This window comes from Alosa alosa, chromosome 15 (genome assembly GCF_017589495.1).
Source record: "Alosa alosa isolate M-15738 ecotype Scorff River chromosome 15, AALO_Geno_1.1, whole genome shotgun sequence".
In the NCBI taxonomy this organism is placed as follows: domain Eukaryota; kingdom Metazoa; phylum Chordata; class Actinopteri; order Clupeiformes; family Clupeidae; genus Alosa; species Alosa alosa.
Window position 1 is genome coordinate 9019908 of NC_063203.1, and position 19127 is coordinate 9039034.

The following is a 19127-nucleotide window of genomic DNA, read 5'->3' on the forward strand; positions in this document are numbered from 1 at the left end:
TTACATACTCCCCAGGGTCCTTGACCCAACACGCAGGGCTTGATGTCAGAGAGTCAGTGACTTGGCTCAGTGCATAAACAAAAACAATGAGCCTAATGAGGGGAAAGGTTCCTGGTTATGTTATAACCTTGGGCTCCTGCGCTGGGCTGATCTGGGGTGAGTGGCCAAACTGCCCAGTAGGGGTGGAGGGGAGGAGGAAAAAAACAGCTAAAAGGCGCCGCAGGCATTAGCCTCTCCCAATCAGCCTGTCTCATCACTCGCTGCCTCCTACGAGTGCCTCATGATGTGGCAAGCAGACCAGCAGCCATGCCTGGAATGACAGGGGAGAGGAGAGGGGTGGGGAGGGGGGTGGAGGACAGGGGAGAGGAGGGGGGGGGGCCTGGAGGACAGGGAGCACTGAGCTTTCTGGCCCTTGGCCCCTTGTGCAGGTTCAAGCTTCACTTTTACATTATTAATCTGTGAGATGCAGAGCTTGGCTAAATATGGACCTCAGTCTTCCCTGGAGTGCTGACTCCGAGAGAGGAAAAAAAGGCTTAATAAAGACTTCATAATTGCTGAATTATAGATCGCTCGCTACCTGTATGCATTATGGATAAAATGTCTTCAAGAAATGTGGCCGGATGATGATGGTTGGGTAACATCATATAAATTTAATCTGGTACAGCTTTAAACTGATACAAATTGATACAAAGTGCTTCATGCATTTCCTCCAATGAGGGACTGCAGACTTTTCTCAGAGGGAGAAAAATCAAATGCGCTATTGTGTGGAAGAGCATATTTAACACAGCGAGCAACGTTTGTAGGTCAACCCCGCTGTAGTTGTGTGTCAGATTTTGCTCACCCTCTGTCACAGAACAGCCCACATTTTGCCTTTCGGCACGCAACAAGGAAAAAAAGCCGCTGTGGCCAGTCGAGGCGTTGTCGCTGGCCTGTTGATGTGTGAAATCCGGCAGCTGGTCCAAGCCCACTGATCTGTGGCTGTGTCTCACCCTGAAGCACTGGTCATCTGTATAGCCCACAGCCTACGTCACTGTGGCCACACCACCCTGACTTTACAGGCACTTGGTGGGCAACAGTGTTTTATGCAGTGCAGACACAAACACACAGCTAGCTAAATGTAAAACAGGGAACCTCCCCTATCTCTGTCACCCTCCCTTGGGGAAAGCCCAATTAACAAAGAGCAGAGCTTCATCACCACCTCTTAATCTATAAGGCAGATAAATCTATCACATCATGAATGCGCAGTAATTTACACAAGACTCCCTCGCTAAATTATAAGGCCGTTTGCTCTGCGTTTCCTAGGCTGTCCCCTATGTGAACCTTGCTGATGGCACAGGCTTTGTGATGCAGGATGAGTGGAAGAGAATGTCCACTTTGGCAGAATGTTTTTCGAATAGGCCCATATCTCATCCTTGAAGGAGATGGTGTAGCCAACAGATGCTTCGGCAGACCAGGGGGGGGGGCTGTTGCTTTGTCAGTCTTTCATTGATCTGTCTGCATGTTTCTATTGAGACCTGCAATATCTCAGTGAATCCTTGGGGTATGTGACGCATGCACAACATACCAACCTCCAGCTATAGACTATCACACTGCAGCATTGGTCTGAGGCTTTCTGCAGATGGTCTGTATAGTGCTGACTTGGTACTGTGACTGTGGTGCTGTGCTGACGTGCTACTACAGCTAATGGTGGCATTTATGAAGCGGTAACCTATGTGGCTACTTCCTTTGTGGTTAACAGCCTGACCTTCTTTCTCTTCCTGCTGTGAGGCAGCACCAGCACTGCTACAGTGCAACAGACTCTGCCAGAGGAAACAACTGCAACCAGAGAGCTGGCTATACCTCTGCAGAGTATAGCCTTTTCGTCTGTGACCTGCTGAGCTATTTCTGTAACTGAGGCAAACGTTGACTTTACACCTTGATATACTCAACGGCCCCAATTGTAGTTGTTAATAATAATAATGATAGTGTTATTTATTTTACCGTCAAATGGAGCTATTTATTAACAAGCATCCAGATAAAGTAACAGCTTTAATCTTTTCTTCACTTGCAGCTCTGAATGCCGATACAGATCCTGCTGAGACTTGCACATCTCTCAGGGTTCAAACAGGTCATGAGTCGAGAGCAATCTTTTTTTACTACACTGGCATTTACCTGAGTGCTTTTTTTTTTCTGCAAATGGTTAGATGGAAAAATGCTTACTGACAGCAGAGAAAGCGAAGCCCCTCACTCCGGCTGTTTCCATTCATGCAGTCTTCTATCTCGGCCACTACTGGCTGCACTCATTAGCTCCACCTGATGCGGCAGCGCCACAAGTGTAAACAATGCAGCAGTTTCCTCACAGCTGCGCTGTAGGCTACGCCAGGCTACTGGCAGGTCTGCAGGGAATCAGCCAGCCAGGGCTATGGGTGGTGGTGACTCCACAGGCTGAGCGGCACCGAGCACATGACGACATTAATGTTGGCACAAAGGGATATGAAACACACCAAGTGTGTCCTGCCTCTCCTGTAATCCATAACATGCCATTTTTAAATTGTGATTTATGAGGTGGTGTGGCAGGTAGCCTAGGCTATCACAGGAGATAATTAGACAGAATTGGGCAGTGGTGCCCAAACTACGGCCCGCCACCTCATTTTGGGTAGCCCCCCCAAAACATGTCCGTGGTATATAGCATCTGGACCGCATGGCAGTACGACATCGTCAAACTATAACCTCCGTAATTTCCCCCATTCATTCTCTATGGCAGTACACATGTAATACTCTTTTTGTCCACTGGTGGTTGTTTTGGCGCTGTTTCGCGTTTGCCATCGAAAACGGAATGAAATGTAGGCCTACTTACTGTACCTGCATACAATGTAAGAGGCCTAACAAAAGCCCCTCATATGAGAGCAGTACTTTACTGTGGACTGATTGGTTCCTGGAGTGCCTCTGCACCATAAGTATTTTAAACTGTCATGCAGTCCAGCTTTCTCCGAGTAATGCTGCGGTCCTTAGCCCACATGGCCATGCATGTCACAGTCAATAACAGGCTCTAATGTAGAAGACTGGGGACTGGCTGTTTCGCGTTTGCCATCGAAAACGGAATGAAATGTAGGCCTACTTACTGTACCTGCAAACAATGTAAGAGGCCTATGCTGACTGCATCATTGCTCAAAGTTCAATTAATCAATTAATTGTTAATAACTAACTAACTTCTATTCAAGTCATATTTCTGGGACTTTCTGGGATAATTATTTCTATTTTTTATTCACTCATTCAAATGTTCATACAAATTCACAAAGTTCTCATCAGGTGAGTGAAAGTGGTAATTTCAGATGTTTTTGCCAGCACTTCATAAAACTCTCATAGTTTGAAAACTTCAAATTATTTGTAGGATATTGCTTGTTCACAACTTGAGCTGTGTATGCAAAGACACAGAGTTCAGAGTTCACACATTTTGAATAAAATACACTTTGGGACTCCCTGCTAATACTTTTGGGAATGTTATTTTTTTATTAGTATTATTTCATTTGAGCTACATTTTACACTGATATGGCATGATTGCAATATAAACACAGCTAACAATGGTATTAAATTGCAGTAGCCTATGATTAAATGTAATGGAATATTCAACTAAGGTAGACTGCTGTTGTCCACAGCACTAAGCTATTTATGGTTACTAATATACTCCGAGTCTCTGGCCCTCTCTTAGAGCCAGGCATAGTGAGCTGGCCCTCAGAAGAAAAAGTTTGGGGACCACTGTTCTAAGGTTTCCATGGAAGGGGGCTCGGGTTGGGGTTGGGTTGGGGCACATGAGCCCTGGAGTGCGGGGGTCTCAAGGGTGCAGTCTCTCTGACTCCCCTCACTTCCAGCACTGCTGTCTTCTTCAGCACTACCACAGCGCAAAAAAAAAGACATGGTGCTGTTACTGGTGCCCGTTTCCATGGAGACTGAAGGCATTCTGAAAGACGAACAAGCCAGCAAGAGAGAGAGAGAGAGAATAAGAATAACTGCACTCGTTCAGTAAGGAGAGGCGCCAGACATTCTTAATGGACTTGGACAGCTCTTTACACGTTTCTGACCCAAATTCAAACTTTACTGTAAAAGTGAGCTAATGAACTCATTATCAGATTTGCCAAATTCCCCCCTGGCTTCTCCGCACTGAGTTATTGTTACAACTTTTACCCGTTAATGTGGGTCATTCTGCCATCAGGTCGCATTACTAAACCATCAGTGAGTGGTGTACAGCCATGCATGAAATGAGATGAGCAAAAAAATGGATTTTGAATGATTATGACTGATGTGTTTTTTTTGTTTTATAAATTGGGAAATTGCACAGAAAGTGGGTCAAACTATCCTCCCTAGCTCTTTTCTAGAAAAAAGAAAGAAAAGGAAGTTTCAGAATATATGGGTAATGGGTGAGCAGGGGGTAACCTAGATGTGCATTTATGTAGCCTACCAGAATGTGTGTGTGTGTGTGTGTGTGTGTGTGTGTGTGTGTGTGTGTGTGTGTGTGTGTGTGTGTGTGTGTGTGTGTGAGTGTGTGTGTGTGTGTGTGTGTGTGTGTGTGTGTGTGTGTGTGTCTGTCTGTCTGTCTGTCTCTGTGTGTGTGCATGTGCATGTTATTTTATGTACATGAGTGCGAGAGCTCAATTGCTGAAGATGTGTGTCATCTACATGAAAGTATGTTTTCTTATTCAACCATGACACCAGTAACATGCACAATGTCCACTCTTCCGTCTTTGTTACGTGTGCCATGGATGTGTGTTTTTATGGCATCTGTGTGTCTCTGTGGCCCTGGAAAGAAGGGAGACGCACCATGGAGGGTAAAGGATGTGTCTGAATGGCACTGGTGCGGACCTCCTCGCATCATCTCATTACCCACACCCTCCCTCAGCAGCGGATCGGCCTCACTGCCTAATGGCTGTCAGCTGTTTCCAGGGTCTGCTTTGTTCACAGAGCGATGAAATAAAGTCTGGTTAGTTTGAAAGCCGAGGCCATGGAGGCCATAGTGCAGGGATGTGATGCGTTTGCCGGCGTAATTGTTTCTGCTCGGTCGGCTTGTTTCAGAGAGAGACTGAGCATGACGGCATCAAGAGAGCACGCAGCAGGCTTGTTTATGTGTACATGTGTTCCAACGCAGGAGCTGGCCTGTGGTCATGCCTCGTCCATGGTAAACAAACACGTGACCTAATGACCCATAGCACAGTAGAGGAATTGTCCGAAAGGAATCAACCACTCATGAGTCAGAAGAGCTGGATTGATGGGGCCATCATGGGGGTCGGGGGTCTTTGTGTGGAGCAGTGGGTGTAGTTTAGTGGAGGGGGTCTAATGTGATGCTTGGGCAGCAAGACTAGGATGCTGTGGTAACCAGGCTGGTGGGAGAGCGAAGGGGAGAATGATGAGGCAGGGCACCTCAGGTTCATGGGAAGAGTTTACCATGGAATGAACAGCTCCATGGCTGCCAATGCCCTGACCCCTACATTCCCAAGCTACGAGGGCCTCTGGTTTTCCCAGAAAAGGCCAACAAGATGGAGTGTAACTGTCGCAACTGCCCCGCTGTCGAGTCTAACAAAAGCCCCTCATATGAGAGCAGTACTTTACTGTGGATTGATTGGTTCCTGGAGTGCCTCTGCACCATAAGTATTTTAAACTGTCATGCAGTCCAGCTTTCTCCGAGTAATGCTGCGGTCCTTTGCCCACATGGCCATGCATGTCACAGTCAATAACAGGCTCTAAAGAAGACTGGGGAAAGAAGCTCTTTAGTGAGGTTGTATGTATAAGTATATATACTCTTTTGATCCCATGAGGGATCTGCATTTATCCCAATCAGTGAATTAGTGAAACACACACAGCACACAGTGTACACACAGTGAGGTGAAGCACACACTAATCCCAGCACAATGAGCTGCCTGCATCAACAGCGGCACTCAGTGAGGGGTTATGTGCCTTGCTCAAGGGCACTTCAGCCATGCCTACTGGTCGGGGTTCGAACCGGCAACCCTCTGGTTACAGGTCCGAAGTGCTAACCAGTAGGCCACGGCTGCCCCAAGGTTGCTGCAAGGACAGAATTCATAAGCTAAGTAAAAATGTCAGCTCCAGGCGATACTTTAGTGATGTGTATCCATTTGTACATAGATCAATGTCACAAAGAAATCAACTGTATGATTATTAAAATTCCTGGAAAATGAACACCAGGTATGTACAATGTTTACAATGTAACACACTTTCCCCAAATTCAGAGAGCAAAGTGCAAAGGCACTGCTTGATGTCTGCGCTCTCTGGGCCTAGCCTGCCCCTTCCTTTAAAGGCTGTGTTCTAGAGGGCTGTGTTCTAGAGGGCTGTGTTCTAGAGGGCGTGTAGATGTACGTTCCTTTAAAGGGCTGTGTTCTAGAGGGCTGTGTTCTAGAGGGCGTGTAGATGTACGCTCCTTCTGTTGGGCTCTTTCAGCATATTTGTGGCCTGTCAGAGTAGCCCAACCCAAGAGGACGTCCCCCCAGGGGTGAACCTTCAATTCGGCATCAAAATGTTAGTCTTGCTTTTGAGTAGTAATCACAGGGATTTTTATGCTTTCTCTCATGGAGCCTCTGAGTCAAATTTATAGTTGGCAGTAATTGAAACTGCTCCAGTTTGCACACTGCCAAATTGTTCGGACCACTTTGCTTTGGCATAAAGGCTGGCAGGTTCCAAGATGAATTTTTACACTACTCTTAAATCTGTCAAAGTAATACCCCTTTCCTGAATGAGCCACCCTGAAATGGACTTAAACTCTCTGGCTATTAAGAAATGATGCCTTGATATACTGGAACACACTTGCATTTAGTCAGATACTTTGTTGTCCTTCTTCTCCCTGCTCATAATAGATAAGGGAGAAAGAATGGCTGACCCACTAAGTCTTCCCACCCTGGGAGTGAATTAAAGCTTGCACTAAGTTTGAATGTGGTTGGGTAAGGATATGGATCCTGTTTACCCAAAACCCATGTGTGTACTTTGCATGTGACGTCTAACGATTGTGTACTCGGGATGTTGCAAAGCTCCACAAATGTGCGCTCTGCTCTGTGTGGGCTATAGCCATGTAAATCCACTAATCTTTAGACCTGGTGATACAAACCGGAGTGCCTATAAGTAACAAGGGCAAAGTAACAAGGCTGTGTGTGGCTACTAGCCACGTTTGTCAAACAGAAGAGTGGAACATTTAGAACATTGTTAAACATTTACATGACCAGTAGCTGAGGGCATGTTAGTTGCTCCCGATCAATAACCAAAATGTATACTTTAGCCATTCTGTCAATGTCATTTTGATATTTTGGGGATCAAAGGATGATGGTTGGCAGATTTGACCTTTATCTTTTCAGATAACCACAGAAGCTAATGAGGAAGGCATTCCACTGAGCCAGCGGGATAGTATCATACAGAAAATGTAGACTTTTGTTCCAGTCTGAACAGTCTCTTCAAAGGCCTTCTTATCTCTGCGTGTTCAAGGCGGCTGTTGACCTTTCACATTACATTATTCAAACAGTGGCTTCACCAAAACCATGTGTGTATGTTTACAACATAAAGCCACTGCTGGGTTCAAAACGGTGACTCCAAATGGACAAATCCTATCACATGCTTGGCCACATCAGAAGAAAGACCAGTTTAATCATCACTGATTGGCCATGTTTGTGTTAAATTGGAAGCAATTCTTAAAATTCTCATGTATAACTAAATGTGTTCCCCATGTCTCATTTGCAAAACTACACACAGAGATATAAAGTGCTTTCACAGAAGACTAAATTGAGTGTTGTATTTCAGATCATTTATTTCTGTGGTCCATTATTCAGTTCTCTATATCCATAAGAGATAAAAGCAAGGCTCAAAGACATCAGCAAACACGAGTAACTCTTAAGGTCCATGCAAGGACTCCTTATTCAGATTAGCGCTGGCATCCCATAAATTTAATGTAGAACCCTATAAACTACAAGCTTCTTGTAACATACCCCGATGATCAAGATATAATAATGTTTGTCTCATATTTTTGTGTCCGCAGCGTAGCACAATGAGACTTGCTGAAATGTGACATTTTCTAAGCAGACTGTGACAGCTCATGAGTTCCATATTCACTATAGGGACAAAAGAGCAAGAACGGATAAAGTGAGTTTGGTGAGTTTGGTGAGGAAGAACTTGACTGGCCCGCATAGAGCACTGACCTCAACCCCATCGAACACCTGTGGGATGAACTAACCGAGACTGTGAGCATTTAATTACAAAATCTTCTGAACATCAGTGCCTAACCTCACAAATGCTCTTCTAGATGAATAGGCGAAAAAATCCCACACTCCAAAATCTTGCAGAAAGCCTTCCCAGAAGAGTGGAAGCTGATAAAGGTATCCTATGCCTACAGATTTAGAATGAGATGGCATAAAAGTTCCTGTAAGTGTAATGGCCAGGTGTCCAATTACTTTTTTCCATTTAGTGTATTTGTGTCAGAGTTGAAACAGTGTAAAAGCACAGGAGCTTCTGAAATCTATCATCATCCGGGTTGTTTATGTCATCTGTGAGCAAAGGAGTGAATAAAGGAGGATCTATACATATTGTATTCAGTCCATTTCAATTCTGACTTTTCAACCCTTTCCTCTCTGGTTTCTGACATCAAAGCTGAGATTGCATGCACAATGTTTTTTTTTTTTTCAGTTTTGACAGCCCTTTTGAAGCTAAATCAACCTTCACAATGAACAAAGGAAGTAACTCAGAGGGTTTGCATGGTTCTGTGTCTGTGCGCAGTGCAAAGCAGAGCCTGGGACCCACACATTGCCTGACAGCCCTTATTGGCTTCTATTCTCATCTGCTCCCTACTGATGCTTGGAGAGATACAACCAATGTTTTGGAAAGAGGATGAATATGTTAGAAGTGGGTGCACTCTATTCATACAAAGTGCATTTATGGGAAAACTAAAATGTATTCAAGATTGCAAAAGCAGTTCTAACAGCATGGATGGATTAAGTGCTTTTTCTCTCTCTCTCTATCTGTGTGTGTGTGTGTGTGTGTGTGTGATTTCACTTCTTTTTGACTTTGTTGTTTTGAAGAAGCTGGTCAAGGATTTACTATTTGATAGACATGTTTCTCTTTCAAAAATACAACATGTCTACCTGCACAATGGAAAATTGTTTATTCATTTATTTTCTCCAGTTTCCTGGTCCTTGCCATATTATGTAGTCAATATACTATGTGGACAATTTATTACTGAATAAAGTAACATTTAGTGTTACAGGTTACAGTTAATTGAGGTAATTTGCTCAAAGGTGCTTCAAGGTTTTCTTCAGTTACTATTACTGTCATGTTCCTTGTCTCCTTGTCTACATTATACATTACTCTCTTATTTGTCCATATTTATTTATGCTGGTCTCTAGACCTTATTCTTGCACTGTTACACTGTTGGACTACTGTTGGACTACTTCACCATGACACTCACTCTCTTGAGCACCTTACCATGCACACAGTATTACAGACCCACTCCCGGCCCTGTCACTGCAAGTGCTTCATGCTTGATCATCCTTAAGCACACTGTGGATTTTTTTATTTAATTTATATAGTATATTTAGTATACAGTTTTTTAGTTTTTCTTATCTTCTACTGTCTGTATTGTACAGTGGAGTTTTGTTATATGTATATACTTATATTTACTCTTTCTGCTGTAAGTGCATGTTGTGTGTGATGTCTGTATGCTACTGAGACCTTGAATTTCTCCTTGGGGATCAATAAAGTATTTATCTATCTATGTATGTATCTATCTATCTATCTATCTATCTATCTATCTATCTATCTATCTACCTATGCAAGGAACACTAATTACATTCAGAATAGCGGCAGGTTCACACACACCTGCCTCCACAGGAAACAAACGAGCTTACCGAGAGCCTTTCGTGCAACTAGTCCATTCTAGATATTTCACCCGATATGAACTCAATTCAAAATGTTCCTTTCTGACCCAAGGGCCTTAGAAGCTTTCACTCTTGCCGCTTCATTTCCCTAAGTGGTCTTCCTTATGGCTGGCTTTCGGCACATCATGACCACAACTGTGCCAAAGAACTTTACTTTTATACAGAAAGGGCGACACCTCTTGCTCAATCAAATTTAAAAATGGGGAAATTACTTTGGACTGTGACACTGGCGACGCAAATGAAAATGAAAGTAGTTGCATTTCTTTTGGGAACCTTAGCGTCTGTATTACAGTAATCAAAATATAGGCTACTGATTTAAATATGGTATTAGATTGTTGCACTTAAATAGATAGAATTCTTTTTGTATCAGGGAGTTATACTGTTGCAGACTCTTCAGCCATATACAGTGTCCCGATGTTTTTTGTCTAGATTCTAGAATCAAAACAGCTTGTGACACACAGTTGGAGGTCAATACCCAGGAGAGAAGACCTGTTTAACACATTTTGATGGGATTTAAATCATTTACTGGATGATTTAGGCATCTGGTTGTATTAGCCCTCTGGAGCGGAGGGTTCGTTTCATACTTGGAAATGAATTGCGTTGGATACAGACACCAGATCGCACGCCATCTCCGTCCATCTCAGCTGGTGGCGATTAACAAGTCTTCAGCCTCCCAGAGTGACCAGTTAACTCCCCCGAGAGCCGCAGTGTTGTTGCACGGGGGCCACTGAACTTCGTCTAAAGGCCAGAGGGCCTTCTGCAGGTCATCCAATAGTTTTCCCCCAACAACCCCCCCCACACACACACACAGACACACACCCAACCTTGGCCTTTCAGTTGAAGAACCAACGTCATCGCAGAGATTCACTATCGTCTGACAGTGAGAGGAGGGTTCTAAAAATACTCTACAATTGGGATCCTGAAGGATCCAAGCAGCCGGTGGGTGAGCTATTGAATTATGGGTAAACCCAATTCCACAGGCTTGCCTTCCATTCCGGCTCATAGCTTGTTGAATACAAATGAGTAAGTGGGCAAAAAAATACAGTGATCAAATTCAGTTGTGCAATATGCAAGACGAATCCAATAAAGATATCGCCTCTGTGCCCACTGCACTCACACCATCCTAACTGCAGCACCCAGCCCAGGGGAGACCATGCACCTGAACACTCAGAGGGCATCTCAGGGCATCTGTAGTGGGTGTGTGCCAGCCTCCATGCCCCTCTCCAGCCGCTGTTTTTTCCACCTGTAAATCTAAACCCCCCAAGCTTGGCCACTCTAAAGCTGGAAACACAAAAGCCGCCACAACAGCATTGACATGGCGATTATCAGCACGAACAAGGGGGGGGGCCAACAACCGAAACGGTGGCAGGCATATTTAAGGTGTAATTACAGCTTTATCAAGGAACATTGTGTATAATCAGTGCCATGTAATTTGTGGCAGCCATGTTGTTTGGGGAGAGATGAGGTTCCCTGGCTCTGCTCTGCCCACAGAACCAGACCCATCCATCCACCCATAAAAGCACTAGCTGACAGGGTGGAGGGAGAGGAGGAGAGGGGAAACAGAGTGCTCATTCTCAATGCCATAATTGTGGGAGTGCACCAATCTCACTTTCGCTAGGCCCCTCTAATGGATATGGAGGAACACCTTGTCCATTTCAGTGTCCATAAAGCTCTCTGATCCATGCCGAGAAGAATTGCCTTATTTGGAGCCGTGGAGTGCAAATAATGTGCCAGGACACTAGACACTAGACTGGACTGTAGTGATTCTCCCTGCAGGCTGTTGTTTATATTCACAGGATGGACTCAGGCGTCATGGCGTCATTCATATGTTATGAATACTAACAGTATGATGGCACAGGGAGCAAAATCACATCAACTTATGTTTTACTGAAAATGTATATACCCTAAAAGAACTGGCCAGGCTGTATATTTGTTGGATTTAATCAGGATCCAATTAATTTCAAATGAGCATGTCATCTGTAGACAACTCTGACCCGGTGTTAATTTAGACATGAACCGGATTTGGAGTCGGCTGATTTGGATGCTTAAGGCCTCTTCTGGACGACATTTGAGGCCCAGCTGTGGCAGTCAATACTTCTTGTTTCTGCTTCAGTAATTGTTGAAGAAGACACTTGGCCAAAAACGGACAGAACTTCAACCATCTTTGTTCATTAGAGAAGGCCCTCTACTACTACTTTAAATTCACTCCAAATCCATCTTGATTCAGCAATCGCTATATATGCTCTCCAAGTTCTCTAACAAAGAGGCAGCCACAGAACATCTCAATGCCAAAAATAGCAACTGAATTAATTCCTCATCCCTCAAAAGAGTTTAGAGAGATAAAGAGCCTGGGGATGACACACTCATCCTTTTTTCGACAACTGAGAATAATTACCAGCTTAATGACACATGACATGAAACCATACTTGACTTGACTTGAAATTCTGATTAAAGCTACATTGTGCAATCTTTGGGTCGATTCTTAGCAAAAAAAACAAAACATTTTTTCTTTTTAAAATATACCAACAAATCAAAGTATTCTCGTATGTTTTGGCCTCCATCTTTAGAATACATTAGCCAAGGAGGGACATACCTGAAATTCTAGCTCTGTCTTTCGCATTTGTCGGTCAGTTGCCGAACGACAGAGTTGTGCTTGTGGCTGCCGGGAAACCCCTAACGTTGAATCACCTGATGATCTCTGACTCTTCGTACGGAGATAGAAGACCACATTAGCGTTATCTTTAACTACACATCTTGTAAAGTATTGTCGAATAACATTAGCACTGATAAGTTGCTCGCTGAATATAAGCCAAAATAACAAATACATAACGACATTATTCATCTTGCATGAAGTATATGATCTATAGTTTCACAGACTAAATTACTAAATGCAATTTTACGAATATTTTTCTAAAATAACCTCATTAAGAGAAGGAATTAAGCAATAAGCCCCGAGAGGCTGTAGGTTACACTGATTCTACAACAGCTAGGGGCCATTGTTAGGCACTACACGCTAACCCCCCTTAGCTGTTGTAGAATCAGTGTAACTTATGGACTTGAGTGGCTTATTGCTTTTCTAAAACTCTTACTATAAATACCTGGCAAAGTTTCATAAAGTAAAGGCACAGCAACTAGAAGTGGAACCCAATTACTCATAGATAATCACTCTTCCGCCAAGAAATATATTTCCTCTATCTGAATGGTTGCCAAGCAACGCCGATATGCAGCTACTTTAACTTTTGTATCAAGTTATGGTAGCGCAGTAATATAGAACCAAATGCGGTCAAGGTGTATGTTTACTCACTGCTAGATGGGAGAATTTCCCCCAAGAATTACCCCATGAAATTACACAATGTAGCTTTAAAGCAGCACTAAACAAGATTTTCTCTAGGGGTCCCCCTACAGTTGAGAAGCTCAATAATAAACAAACTAAATATGCGTCTTTTGCAACAGAGTATGAACATAACTCAGATATAATATAGAGGGGAATGCACTGACAGTGTGTTTCTGTTTCGATTTCGGAGTGGGTGGGGGGTCAGTGTTCCTACCCGAACACATAAAGTTCATAGGTCGGTAGCCGCCTATAGAAGGCCTCTCAGACAATGGTCAAAAAACTGTTACGGGTGCCTTTAAATATTATATGTGTACTTAGTATCCATTGTGCTTATCCACACTATTATCTGCATACTTATCCACTATAGTTACTGTGTAGAATAGGAATTGTTGTTCTAAATTGTAAAGTTAGGATAGAACAAAAGAGCAGCTGACAGAAAAGCATAGCTGTGTCAGTGGACAGCCTCCTGATGCTCTACTGTGCGTTTGATGGAACTGGTGGGCCTTTGTTCAGCTTCCTGACTGTCTGCATCCTCATTGACAACTCCCATTTAATTAAATACTTGTGATATCAATCAGCGCAGTAATGAGACTTCCTCCCCAGACTGCCGCCTCCAAACAATCCAGAATAGACACTTAGACACACACACACAAACACACACACACACACACACACACACACACACACACACACACACACACACACACACACACACAAACACACACACCCACAGATGCCATCTGCTTTCCCTCCCCTCCTCCCCGCCACTGGATCCCTTGGCTGTCTTTGATTTCCAGTTTAATTAAGACCGTTTTTTAACCCCTGATTAATTCAGTACCGATGTTCTCAAAGTGATTTCAGGCTTGCAGCTCACACCCTCAGGACAGATGTCTAGCTCTCTGAAGTCACATCAAACCGTGTACAGTAGTACACACACAAGGTCACCATTTCCTTTCTTTGGCCATTTGTGGATACTCTGAGCCAGTGGAAATGTGAGCCAACGCACGGAGTGTGCTGTAAAATGGCCACCACCAGGACAGAGGGTCCAGGTAACTCTGTCCAGGTGCGGAGGGCCTGCCGGTGAGCTGATTCTGCAACACTATGCAGGGCGTGTGTGGGACAATGAGATTATGATGAGGTTGTTATGTTTCCATGCTGGCGATAGCCGGGGTCAGAGGCATTGGGCTTTCGGGTTGTCCGAGCGTTCGTCCATCCGTCCATATGTCTGTCCATCCTGATCTTGTGAAGACAATATCTCAAAAATGCTACAAGACAGGAGCTATAAATTTGGTATGAATGTTGAATTGACACAAAGATTAACTGAATACATTTTGGAGGTCAAAGGTTGAAGTTCAAGGTCACTGTGACCATGAAAGTCCTATTCTTGTGAATGTGATATCTCAAGAATTTCAATTAAATTTCAATTTAATTGTGCTTATAGAGCGCCAAAACATTACACATGTCTCATGGCGCTTTACAGACTGTTAGACAATCAGAGAAAAGAAAAGAAAAGAAAAGAAAGAGAGAGTCCCATGGGTAACAGGGGGGAGGAAAAACTCCCTAGAATTGGAGATACATATAGGAAGAAACCTCGAGTAGATCCATGACTCAAGGGCCTGACCGATCTGCCTAGGGTCAGATACAGGACAGTAAGGTCTGTATACATGACAAATGCAGGTGTAGAGAATGGGACATGGTGTTTAAAGCCACCTGAGGTGAAAGTTACAAGAGGTGGGAAGAATGCCTTGAGGCACATGCTTCAAATTTATCCCAAATGTTTACTTGGACTCTAAAAGTACCTTCAGACTAAGCATCTTTTTTGCAGCTGCCGGTGTCTGTTTTACATTATAATCCTATGGAGAAGACCATGTTTTCAAAAAAGTCCCCAGCTTCTTTTAAAACACAGCCATCTTTTTCTGCAGCTCAGAGCTGTTTTTAAAGTTGAGAAATATTCAACTTCTAGCGGAGAAACGTCATCCGTCACGCTGTTGTTTTTTACAGCTGACCAATCTGACCAATCACACACAGATTACCGAGGACTGGATGGATACCTGTGGTTTCCCATGACAACAAGTAAAAAATGGAGAAGGTGACAGAACACCGGTTGAGAGACTCGTTGTTTTACAGTAGCCTAGTGTCTACTGTCAGTAGAGCATAGTTTGACATGACAACGACAACTTTACCGCCAATTTTCTCTTCCGTGACATTTTGTATCCACACGTAACGTTAGTTACTTAGACTCTAAGATGAACTGATTTGATTTGTGAGGTCAAAGGTCAAAGTTGCTGTGAGAACATGGATGTCCCATTCTTGTGAACGTTGGCCCTTGTAATGTAATTGACATAGTAAGTCGCTTTGGATAGCAGCGTCTGTTAAACGTACAGCCGTGGCCCACTGGTTAGCACTCTGGACTTGTAACCGGAGGGTTGCCGGTTCGAGCCCCGACTAGTGGGCTGCGGCTGAAGTGCCCTTGAGCAAGGCACCTAACCCCTCACTGCTCCCCGGCGCCCGCCCGTTGTAGCAGGCAGCTCACTGTGCGGGATTAGTGTGTGCTTCACCTCACTGTGTGTACACTGTGTGCTGTTTGTGTTTCACTAATTCACCGATTGGGTTAAATGCAGAGACCAAATTTCCCTCACGGGATCAAAAAAGTATATAATTTATACTTATACTATAAATGATCAGTGCCATTTGATTCCCCACTAGCATACCTTAAAACTATGCTCCATATACCATCACATTAACCATTCCCTATATTGCTCAGTTAAAAATACTCTTAATTGAATACAACATGTTCCTGACTGCAAACTATGGAAACATATGTGTTGACTCCTCACAATGCACCTACAACAAACGTCAAGTTTTTTACTCCATTCCTTTCAACTCTATAATGTAGGTATTACATGCCTCACCACATAAATGTTTGTCAACCAAAAATTCTCGCCTGTGCGGAGGCATCCCACTGCAACGCAAGTTGAGGTTTTTTTTGCGCTGTTTTTGGATGTTTAGTGCTGGGCTTTGTCTGTAGGTTTAGAGTTGTCTGTGGGAGAGATAAAACGTTTAAAGCATTCAAAAGGAGAGAGAGCGAGAGACAGAGAGAGAGAAAATACTTGTGTGACTGCTTGAGTGTGGAGAGGGAGACACAGAGGGGAAACAGAGAGGACAGGGGACTGAACTACATAAACATGTTTGTGCTATATGACTGGTGATGCGAACAGACATACTGTGATTGTGGCTGAACTGGTGGCGCTGGTCGTGGGCCAGAGAATTTTTATTCAGCTGGTTTGGACTGCATTACTCTCGGGGGTTGAGTCACTCGCTCGCAGGCAGGCCTGTTTGAGTAACACTGCGGAGACCTCCAAGCCGAACAGGGAGGAACCCTGCCCTTCGCTGTCGGTTCCTGCTGTGGGACCAAATCAACGACTGTTTGTATCCGCCTGGTCTCCACGGTAACGTCACATTATCATCCCCCCTAACTCGCAATCCGGTCTGTTTTGAAGATGTTCCCAATTTCCCTGCAGTGGGCGGCATCAATAGGTTCCCTGCTGATCTCCTCAAAAGCAGTGGACACTACAGTACTGTACACTACAGTACTGACAGCACTGACTGATTTCCTAAAAAACTGAGCATTGATAGAATTGCATCAAGTGTATTTCAGACAGAGGACACTGGTATTTATAAGTCTTGTAGTCATATATCAGTCAGAGCCATGCCTGGGGAAAATAGAGATGTTTTATCCTATTTCCATTATGGTGACTGGAGACAGACAGACTTGTAAAGAAAACGAGAACAGTTGAGCTGCAGGGCTGGAAAATATTTCATTGTATTAAGTAGGCCTAAGGTACGTAGGAAAACCTCAGTTTCCGTACTTGTACTGTTATGTTTGTACGGTAGGTACCGGTATCTCATTGGGGAACAGGAATGATGCCAACATTTCCTACAAGTTCCCCAAATCACATTGCATTCTCTTTTAATAGGCTACAGCGTGTACTTTTCTGATGTCAGATAGACACTCAGGTATACTATCTCATTGACTGCTTTCAGTTTTTTCCCAGCTATGCCTTTTCTCCCAAAGAATGGTTTTCTCCATTTTCCTTTCCCTCACGCTGAGTAGGCCTATGGACTGGCAAAATACATCAGTATGGGAGAGCGGGGTTAGATGTCACACGGGTAAGTTGTCACATGTGCTAGATCTCAGCCACTCAAGGGCACTGGTCAAAACTGTTAATACAGAAATAATCAGAATTAGTGTCAGAGGTCATCTATGTTGGAATTTAAAATGAAAGATTTATTACCTTGATGTGAGACAACTTTAACTGTTTTTCATGTCTAAAAGTAAATTTTGAGACATTCAGTCTTTTTCTTCTAACTCATTACACAATGGGTTGACAATAAAATAATTAGTACCATTTAGAAGTATAAAGAGAGAGCTACAATTCAGTTACCTTTCATCATAGCTACGCTAAAACATGTGGCTGCTGGCCATCAAAAGAGCTAGCAATGTCAGTTGGGGTTGTTTGTGGGGTTAGTTGTCACATGTTGGCCTATGGGCTCTTCAGTATTTCATGATATCATCATATTACCTTGGTTTCAATAGGGATTTAATCTAAATAGTCTAAAAAACAACGAAAAGAACATACTTGATGTTTCCTGTTCATGTTCTCAACACATAAGATGTATGTAGTTTTGCATTTCAATGAAATTAAACTTTTTACATTATTTTTAAGAATGTATCCATTTTTCATTTTTATCCCATTGGAATAACATTGGGACAACTAACCCCATAGCGTGTGACAACCTACCCCGTGATGGGGATGGTTGTCACATTTGCGTAAGGTGCATTTGACAGCCCACATCCTTCTAACTGACTGGATTCAAGCAGATCAAGGTCCCTCCATTTGTACCTGACACATGAGGCTTCCTTTGTGTCCTGAAAGGGAATTTGTGCAGGACACGGTTTTCGTGGAAACTAATTTTAAGTAAAAAGTGTGACATCTAACCCCGCTCTCCCCTAATGACAATGAGGGCTGAATCAATGAGTGTTTACATCTTGATGTTTACAGTTTCTAAGCATCTCTACTCCTCTTTCCTCTTGATTAGGTCTAACATGAACCAGGCTCGGTGGCAACGCACTATCTGCGCAAACACTCCAGCGCGATGTGGCACATTAGTGGTGAGTGTCTATCCCCGACGAGCGGGTGTTTACCAAGGAGTGGGTGAGAGGGGTAGAGCACTTTATACGGATGGGAATGGTGGGGCGGTGAGTGGCGGCAGCGCCCTTAAGAGCTCTGAATGAGGGTCATTAGAGACGGAGCGACTTCATTAGCCTCGGCGTATACTGCAGCAGCCTCCCACGAGACCGGGTAAGCAGCAGGTGGGGATGAGAGAGAGAGGGACAGCTCCATTTGATATACAACAGAGCAAACATTGTGTAAAGGGGGTCTGGCTCTTAGCCCATTTGCCCATAGATTGGAACTGACTCCATCACATAATAATCCAATGTCAGTATGTCTGTCTTGTCGCTAGGTGATGTAGGCCCGTGCGGAGGCCCGGCGGAGTGCAGGGAGTAGACTACTGCAGGAGATCAAATTAGCGAGGCAGAGCCTTCAGCTCTGGGGTATTAAGATTTATCGGAAGCCTACTCAGGCTCCCTAGACGTCAAAAGAGTAGGCTTTATATTTTAGGATTATGCTAAAGAATATAGGGGCATCCTTCACTGAGGGCACAGTAAGATTTGTTTAACCATATTTGTGAAGAATTCTCTTTCTCCCTTTGTGTGTGTGTGTGTGTGTGTGTGTGTGTCTGTGTGTGTGTGTGTGTGTGTGTGTGGCGTGTGTGTATGTATGTGTGTGTATGTAGTACCTTGCTACAAAAAACATGACATGTGACATTACCAA